Source organism: Sciurus vulgaris, assembly GCF_902686455.1.
Source record: "Sciurus vulgaris genome assembly, chromosome: 2".
In the NCBI taxonomy this organism is placed as follows: domain Eukaryota; kingdom Metazoa; phylum Chordata; class Mammalia; order Rodentia; family Sciuridae; genus Sciurus; species Sciurus vulgaris.
The window spans coordinates 107662770-107672048 of NC_136462.1; the positions used below are offsets into that span (position 1 = coordinate 107662770).

At 38.8% G+C, this 9279-nt stretch overlaps 1 pseudogene across 1 annotated transcript; it reads right to left on the reverse strand.

Annotated features, from left to right (window-relative positions):
• Positions 1–1982: 1982 nt before the first annotated feature.
• LOC306653698 (tRNA (uracil-5-)-methyltransferase homolog B-like) lies at positions 1983–4240 on the reverse strand (annotated as a pseudogene). Its single transcript has 2 exons — positions 4231–4240; positions 1983–3194 (listed from the first exon to the last, which is right to left on the reverse strand). The product of its transcript is annotated as a tRNA (uracil-5-)-methyltransferase homolog B-like (transcript).
• Between the last annotated feature and the right edge of the window lie 5039 nt (positions 4241–9279).

The following is a 9279-nucleotide window of genomic DNA, read 5'->3' on the forward strand; positions in this document are numbered from 1 at the left end:
CTTCACATAATTTCCATTAGGTTCATCCATGCTGCAAGTGATAGTACTTCCTCACCTCAAAGTTTGAATAGAATTTCGTTGTGTACAAGTACTGCATTTTCTTCTTTTTTCTTCCTTTAAAAAAATTTTTTTTATTTATTCATGACAGTAGAGAGTATTTTGACAGATCATACATACATGAGGTATAACTTCCCATGCTTATGGTTGTACGTGATGTGGAGTTACACTGGTTGTGTATTCATATATGAACATGGGATTGTTGTGTCTGATTCATTCCACTGTCTTCCCTGGTCCCATTCCCCCCGTCTTCCCTTCATCCTCCTTGTCTAATCCAATGAACTTCTGTTCCCCACCCCGCCCCCCTGCATTATGTTAGCATCCGCATATCGGAGAGAACGTTCAGCCTTTGGTTTTTTGGGATTGGCTTATTTACTGCATTTTCTTTATCCCTCTGTGTTGATGTATACTCAGTTTGATTCCATATCTTGGTTACCTGTGACCATGGGAGTGCAGATATTTCTTTGACATACTGATTTAATTTCCTTTGGATATATGCCCAGTAGTTGGGATTGCTGGATCAAAATGCAAGTATTTTGAATTAGCCAATAACATATCTTTAAAAAAGAAACATGTTTTTATTAAAAAAAAAAAGAGTCAAAATAAGAACTCAAGCATGGATAAGATGCAGTATACATGTACAATGCAACTGTCAGAAAGAATGCTTCAAGGGAAGGAAAAAAGAAAGGAAAAAAGTCAGAGAAAGGGAATAACGTTACAGTAATTTTCACAAGTTTTATAGAAAGAAGTTGATAGGAATTTTATTAACATTGGTAAAGAAGAACAGGTTCAAGCAACTATGGGAAAATTTGAAGATGTGGGTACAGAAACAAAGCCTCTCAGACTGTGGTTTTGGTTATGAAAGCCAGAGAGATTAATATACTAGAGTAGAAAATATCAACCTTTTTGGAGTGGAAGGAAATATCCCAAAGAGTCATATCTGCTGGGTATGTTTCTCCTGGTCTTGTTTTCCAAACACAGGAGGACAGTGCATTATCAGTGATGCGCTGCAGGTCCTGGGAACAAGATCACAAGTTTAAGGTGGGGGTGGGGGTGGGCAGCACTGCCATGTGCTGTTCCGCTTGTGGGAATACTGCATTCAGTGTTGGCGCCTGATTTTCAAAGAAGGTCGTTAGCCTGGCAAGTCCTGCAGAGGAGATGAATTAGGCCTATGTGGGCTGCAGAGGTGGGGAGGGAACTGTACCTTTATACAGTGACTCTCAACACCTTTTTTATTCTCTTCTATCTCTAAGATTCTTAGAAACTTTCTTCAAATAACACATGTATTGAGTGATTATAGATCAGATTTCTATTTTCTTTCTCCTGCTCCATTCTAAGACACAAAGAATAGACATTTTCATTTTCCATTTTTGCAAGAGGAAGGAGTGAGTAAAGGACAAGAGTGTCACACATAATCTTCTTTTCCTCTGGTACTGGTGATAGAACCCAGGAGCTCTATCACTGAGCTCCCAGAACTTTAAAAAAAAAAAAAAAAAATATATATATATAAATAAAATAAAAAATGTTTTACTCTAGATCTAATCAAGTCATTTGACCTAATTTCTAGTTTATAAGAAATTCAGGGGTTGGAAGAAGGAATTATGAACTTCATAATAAAAAAAATCCTAATTTGCCCAAGACTGATGGGATTCCCCAGATGCATAATTGGTGCTTGCTCAAAATGGCAGATTCCAGGGCAAACCAGGATAGTTTTTAGCCTACAGTCCGAACAAATCCATGATGTGGGGCAGGCCTGGTTCTCAACAAGTCAGTGACACAACAGGTGATTCAGGAGGATAAGGCAGGAGGATCACAAGTTCACGACCAGTCTCAGCAACTTTGCAAGATGCTCAGCAACTTAGTGATACCCTAAAGTTTCCAACACTTCAGCCTTAACGATAAACTTCGGTCTTCTAGGAGACTGCTTATCGAGTGAGGAGGAGCACCAGCTCGCAGTACAGGGTATGGGGAAACAAATCCACAGGTATGGCTTGTCTCAGCACAAAAGGCTTGCCTAGAAGCTTCTTGGCAGAGTTTGGAGAACAGCACAGCTCAATGATGTTCCTGTGGTTTAACCACGGGGCTTGCAGGAAACAAAAAACTACAGTGTGGATGGCCCTGCAGTTTCGAATGGCTTGAACCACCTGGTAATGCAGTCCAGTGTGGGCTGGATTCACCACAGCGACAACTGACTGCCTGTCTTCCTTCCATTTGAGTAGCTGTGGCAAAATCTTATCTGCTCTACTAGCGTAAAATTCACAGTTGGTGATGCCATGGAAGGCTGCTGTCCACCTAGCATCTTCTACCACCTGCTCCATTAATTCAATCCCAAGGATCTGGGATGCATGCTGAGCCAGAGAGAGGCCAATCACACCAGTTCCACAGCACACGTCAAGGAGGGTGGTATTAGGATTCACTCCCCTCAGCTCCCCCACAGTTCAATAGAGCATCTCTGCACAGCAGTGTTAATCTGGAAAAAGGAATCTCGAGAGATGTGAATCTTCAAACCCAGGAGGTCTTCAAAGATGTGAGGCTCCCCACATCTGGTAAGGGGACTGCTGATGGCTACGAAGGGTCGTGGTGCATTCCTAGGAGTAAAATGAGGTCAAGTCACAGACTACTCCAGGGCCTTTGCTGAAAAATTCCTTTATGGTTTCCTTCTGAATACAGAGCTCCTCCTGACTTCATTCCTGGGGATAGAAAATGATGATAGCCATTGTAGGTCCTTGACTATTGGCACAAACTATGAGCTCACACCAGTGTCCACCTTCATGAAACAGGGCAGGGTTCCATTGGAGAATGTTGAAAGAATACTTTGTTGCACTGAGTCACTTGATTGTATTTTTGGGGGATATTTTTCAGATGGTCAGGCTGAATGCAGATGATGTTCTCATTTCTTCAAGTTCCTATGTAGTGCCTTACGGTCTTTGGGTTGCCATCTGGCCCTTGCTTCACAGAGAAGGTGGGCTTATTTCAGTAACCACTGAAGACAGGAGAGGGTATCACAGGATGCAGAAGACAACAGAGCCCTTCAGATTTGGGTGCTGTGATTGGGCCATTGACTGTTGAGCACTTGTAGGGAAGACTTAGCCTTTGTAAAATTTTCTTCTGAGCTTCAAATTTCACTTGAGTTGTACCTTCTGAGTGAGCACATGAAAGCACTTTGTGGAACAAGTCTGCCTTAGAACCAGCTTCTCACATCAGGCTTCTATGCTGAGAAGATCCTTGCTTTCACAAGGAATCTGCCCTGCCCCTCCTCCACTTCAGCCATAACAGGCCCTGGGCCTCCTGACCTTAGCAATTAAAGAAGGAGGGCTCCACAGTGAGGGACTTAGTACTGGATGCTCAACCTGCAAAAAGACAAACAGCTGCATCTTTTGACATCACTCAAACCATGGAATTGACTGTTTGGACAAACAAGAAAAATGTAACATTCTAGAAATGTAATTTGGTGTTGAAGGAAAATCATCTTGAGAAGTTTCCTGTTTGATATGTCTAAATGTAACCTTTCAAAAAATATAGAGTTTCTCAATATTAAAGACATGTTCATGCATTCCTGCTATATAGCATAAATGCCCAGGTAACTTGTTAGGTTGAAAAGAATTTTCTGTCTGATTCAGTAGAATATATGGCTGTATTACATATAAGTGAAATCTGTGAAGAAACAAAGGAAACTATTTTTCTTGGGGCATGGCAGACTCTTCCCTTTTGCCTACTATATGTTCTTATTAGAACAGTGTGTGTGTGTGTGTGTATGTGTGTGTGTGCACGTGTGTGCATGTATGCAGGCAGGCATGCACACACACATCCAGGATCAGCTTTCCAAGAGTGTAACTGACAACAGGACCATTCTGACATCTAGTTTTTCTGACTAGAATCTGAAAGTCAGCTGCAATTTACTTAAAACACGGAGTTCTGTCTGTTCATTGTTTCAGTGATCATTAAGAGAGGCTGTTTTGATTGAATAAAAGTTAAAGTTATTTTTTAATGTTTATGGAACAAATATTTGTGTCTCACTATTCAACTTGTGCATAGTGAGGACTGGTTCCCCCTGTCTGAAATAGTTATCAATGTTTTTACAGCTTCTCTCCCACCCAACAACCTTGGTAAAATGGGGTTCTCCAAAGAATAAGGATGCTTATTTTGGATACGAGAGCATTGCAATGGGAATACTTAACGCCATGGTAGACTATGAGTGTAGTCAGGTTGAGGGGTCAGAAAGGCATTATCAAGAGTACAAATAATGAGTTGGTGAGGACGTGGGGGTAAGGGTATACTCATATATTATTGGTGGGACTGCAAATTAGTAAAATCACTCTGGAAAGAAGTATGGTGGCTCCTCAAAAAACTAGGAATGGAACCACCAGATGATCCAGCTCTCCCACTCCTTGGTATTTATCTAAAAGGTCTAAAATCGGCATACTATAGGGATGCAGCCATATCAATATTTATAGCAGCATAATTCATAATAGCCAAATTATGGAATGTAGGTGCCCTTCAACAGATGAAGAGATTAAAAAAAATGTGCTACACACACACACCCACCACATCACACATACTGGAATATTACTCAGCCACAAAGAAGAATAAAATGATGGCATTTGCTGAAAAATGGATGGAATTGGAGACTTTCTTGCTAAGTGAAATAAGTCACACCTAGAAAGTCAAAGGTTTTCTCTGATATGTGGAAGTTAGTCCAAAATAAGTGCAAAAAAAAAAAAAAGAAGGAAGATCAGTGGAGTAGAGGAAGGGGTCTGAGGGGTGAGGGGGAGGGGAGAGGGATGGGATAAGGGAAAAACAGCAGAATGAGTCTGACCTAACTTTCCTATGTACATATGTGAATATACCACAGTGAATCTTACCTTTATGTATATCCCCAAGGCACTAATTAAAAAAAAAAAGAAGTAAATAGCAGAAAGATCAGTAGAGTAGAAGGAAGGGAAAAGGAAGAGGGAAAGGAAAAGGGAAGTTCTGGGGACCGAATGAGAGTAAATGATGTTCCATGTTTGTATAATTATGCCAAAATAAATCCTAATGCTAGTCATAACTAAAAAGAACAAAACAATAACAGCAAAAACCTCCCAACATTAGCCTTGAGGGGGAGCAGGGGAAGAAGTTGAGGGACGGGGAAGTTTTTATTGGCAAAAAGTGAGGAAGATGACATAAGATTTAGAAACAATAATCCTTGGCTACAAGGTTTAATAACAAGGGTGGCAATAGTCTGAAGTTGAACAGATGGTTGCTGGGCAGATGACCCTGTAGAAGTTTGATTTTTTTTTCTTTTTTTTTTTTTATTGTAAACAAATGGGATACATGTTGTTTCTCTGTTTGTACATGGCGTAAAGGCATACCATTTCTGTAATCATAAATTTACATAGAGTAATGTTGTTTGATTCATTCTGTTATTTTTTCCCTTCCCCCCACCCCTCCCACCCCTCTTTACCCCCTATACAGTACTTTCTTCCTCCATACTTGCCCCCCTCCCTAACCCTAACTCTAACCCTAACATTAACCCTTCCCTCCCCCCCTTTATGTGTCATCCTCCACTTATTAGCGATATCATTCGACCTTTGGCTTTTTGAGATTGGCTTATCTCATTTAGCATGATATTCTCCAATTTCATCCATTTGCCTGCAAATGCCATAATTTTGTCATTCTTTATGGCTGAGTAATATTCCATTGTGTATATATACCACAGTTTCTTTATCCACTCATCAATTGAAGGGCATCTAGGTTGGTTCCATAGTCTGGCTATTGTGAATTGAGCAGCTATGAACATTGATGTGGCTGTATCTCTGTAGTATGCTGATTTTAAGTCCTTTGGGTATAGGCCAAGGAGTGGGATAGCTGGGTCAAATGGAGGGTCCATTCCAAGTTTTCTAAGGAATCTCCACACTGCTTTCCAGAGCGGCTGCACTAATTTGCAGCCCCACCAGCAATGTATGAGTGTACCTTTCTCCCCACATCCTCGCCAACACCTGTTGCTTGTATTTTTGATAATCCCCATTCTAATTGGGGTGAGATGGGATCTTAGGGTGGTTTTGATTTGCATTTCTCTTATTACTAGAGATGTTGAACATTTTTTCATATGTTTATTGATTGCTTGTACGTCTTCTTCTGTGAAGTGTCTGTTCATTTCCTTAGCCCATTTGTCGATTGGATTATTTGTATTGTTGGTGTAGAGTTTTTTGAGTTCTTTATAGATTCTGGAGATTAGTGCTCTATCTGAAGTATGATTGGCAAAGATTTTCTCCCACTCTGTAGGCTCTTTCTTCACATTACTGATAGTTTCCTTTGCTGAGAGAAAGCTTTTTAGTTTGAATCTATCCCAGTTATTGATTCTTGCTTTTATTTCTTGTGCTATGGGAGTCCTGTTGAGGAAGTCTGGTCCTAAGACAACATGTTGAAGATCAGATCTGGACCTACTTTTTCTTCTATAATCTGCAGGGTCTCTGGTCTGATTCCAAGGTCCTTAATCCATTTTGAGTTGAGTTTTGTGCAGGGTGAGAGATATGGGTTTAGTTTCATTCTGTTGCATATGGATTTCCAATTCTCCCAGCACCATTTGTTGAAGAGGCTATCTTTTCTCCATTGCATATTTTTGGCGCCTTTGTCTAGTATTAGAAAGTTGTATTTATTTGGGTTTGTGTCCGTGTCCTCTATTCTGTACCATTGATCTACCTGTCTATTTTGGTACCAGTACCATGCCGTCTTTGTTACTATTGCTTTGTAATAAAGTTGAAGTTCGGGTATTGCGATACCCCCTGCTTCATTTTTCCTGCGAAGGATTGCTTTAGCTATTCTGGGTTTCTTATTCTTCCAGATGAATTTGATGATTGCTTGCTCTATTTCTGTAAGGTACGTCATTGGGATTTTAATTGGGATTGCATTGAATCTGTATAGTACTTTTGGTAGTATGGCCATTTTAACAATATTAATTCTGCCTATCCAAGAACATGGGAGATCTTTCCATCTTCTAAGGTTTTCTTCGATTTCTTTCTTTAGTGTTCTGTAGTTCTCATTGTAGAGGTCTTTTACCTCTTTTGTGAGATTGATTCCCAAGTATTTTATTTTTTTTGATGCTATGGTGAATGGGGTAGTTTTCATAATTTCTCTTTCTGAGGATTCCTCACTTATGTATAAAAATGCATTGGATTTATGAGCATTGATCTTGTAACCTGCCACTTTACTGAATTCACTTATGAGTTCTAACAGTTTTCTGGTGGAATTTCCTGGTTCCTCTAAGTATATAATCATATCATCCGCAAATAGGGATAGTTTGAGTTCTTCTTTTCCTATTTGTATTCCTTTAATTTCCTTGGTCTGTCTAATTGCTCTGGCTAGAGTCTCAAGAACGATATTGAATAGGAGTGGTGAAAGAGGGCATCCCTGTCTTGTTCCAGTTTTTAGGGGGAATGCTTTCAGTTTTTCACCATTTAGAATGATATTAGCCATGGGCTTAGCATAGATGGCCTTTACAATGTTAAGGAATGTTCCCACTATCCCTATTTTTTCTAGTGTTTTGAGCATGAAAGGGTGTTGTATTTTATCAAATGCTTTTTCCGCATCTATTGAAATAATCATGTGATTCTTGACTTTAAGTCTATTGATATGGTGAATGACATTTATTGATTTCCGGATGTTGAACCAACCTTGCATCCCTGGGATAAAACCCACTTGATTGTGGTGCACTATCTTTTTAATATATTTTTGTATGCGATTTGCTAAAATTTTATTGAGAATTTTTGTGTCAATGTTCATTAATAATATCGGTCTGAAATTTTCTTTCCTCGATTTATCTCTGTCTGGCTTGGGTATCAGAGTAATATTGGTTTCATAGAATGAGTTTGGGAGGGTACCCTCCTCTTCTATTTCATGGAATACTTTGAGAAGTATTGGAATGAGCTCTTCTTTAAAGATTTTGTAGAACTTGGCTGAGAACCCATCTGGTCCTGGACTTTTCTTTGTTGGTAGGCTTTTGATGACCTCTTCTACTTCATTACTTGAAATTGTTCTATTTAAATTGTGTATGTCCTCCTCGTTCAATTTAGGCAATTCATATGTCTCTAGAAACCTGTTGATGTCTTCGAAATTTTCTATTTGGTTAGAATATAGATTTTCAAAATAGCTTCTAATTATGTTTTTTATTTCAGTCGTGTCTGTTGTGATATTTCCTTGTTCATTCCAAATTTTGGTGATTTGGGTTTTCTCTCGTCTTCTCTTTGTTAGAGTGGCTAAGGGTTTATCAATTTTGTTTATTTTTTCAAAGAACCAACTATTTATTTTGTCAATTTTTTGTATAGTTTCTTTTGTTTCAATTTCGTTGATTTCAGCTCTGAGTTTAACTATTTCCTGTCTTCTACTACTTTTGGTGTTGGTCTGTTCTTCTTTTTCTAGGGCTTTGAGCTGTAGTGTTAGGTCGTTTATTTGTTGATTTGTACTTCTTTTATTGAATGCGCTCCATGAAATAAATTTTCCTCTAAGTACTGCTTTCATAGTGTCCCAAAGATTTTGATATGATGTTTCTTTGTTCTCATTTACCTCTAAGAATTTTTAAATTTCCTTCCTAATATCTTCTGTTATCCATTCATCATGTAATAGCATATTGTTTAATCTCCAGGTGTTGGAGTAGCTTCTGTTTTTTACTCTTTCATTTATTTCTAACTTCAATCCATTATGATCTGATAGAATACAAGGTAGTTTCTCTATCTTCTTGTATTTGCTTACATTAGCTTTGTGGCATAATATATGGTCTATTTTAGAGAAGGATCCATGTGCTGCTGAGAAGAAAGTGTATTCACTCTTGGTTGGATGGTATATTCTATAAATGTCCGTTAAGTCTAAATTATTGATTGTGTTATTGAGATCTATGGTTTCTTTGTTCAATTTTTGTTTGGAAGATCTGTCCAGTGGTGAGAGAGGCATGTTAAAATCACCTAGTATTATTGTGTTATGGTCTATTTGGTTACTGAAATTGAGAAGGATTTGTTTGACATACATGGATGAGCCACTGTTTGGGGCATAGATGTTTATGATTGTTATATCTTGCTGATTTATGGTTCCCTTAAGCAGTATGTAATGTCCTTCTTTATCCCTTCTGACTAGTTTTGACATGAAGTCCACATTATCTGAAATGAGGATGGATACCCCAGCTTTTTTGCTGAGTCCATGTGCATGGTATGTTTTCCCCCATCCTTTCACCTTTAGTCTATGGGAATCTCT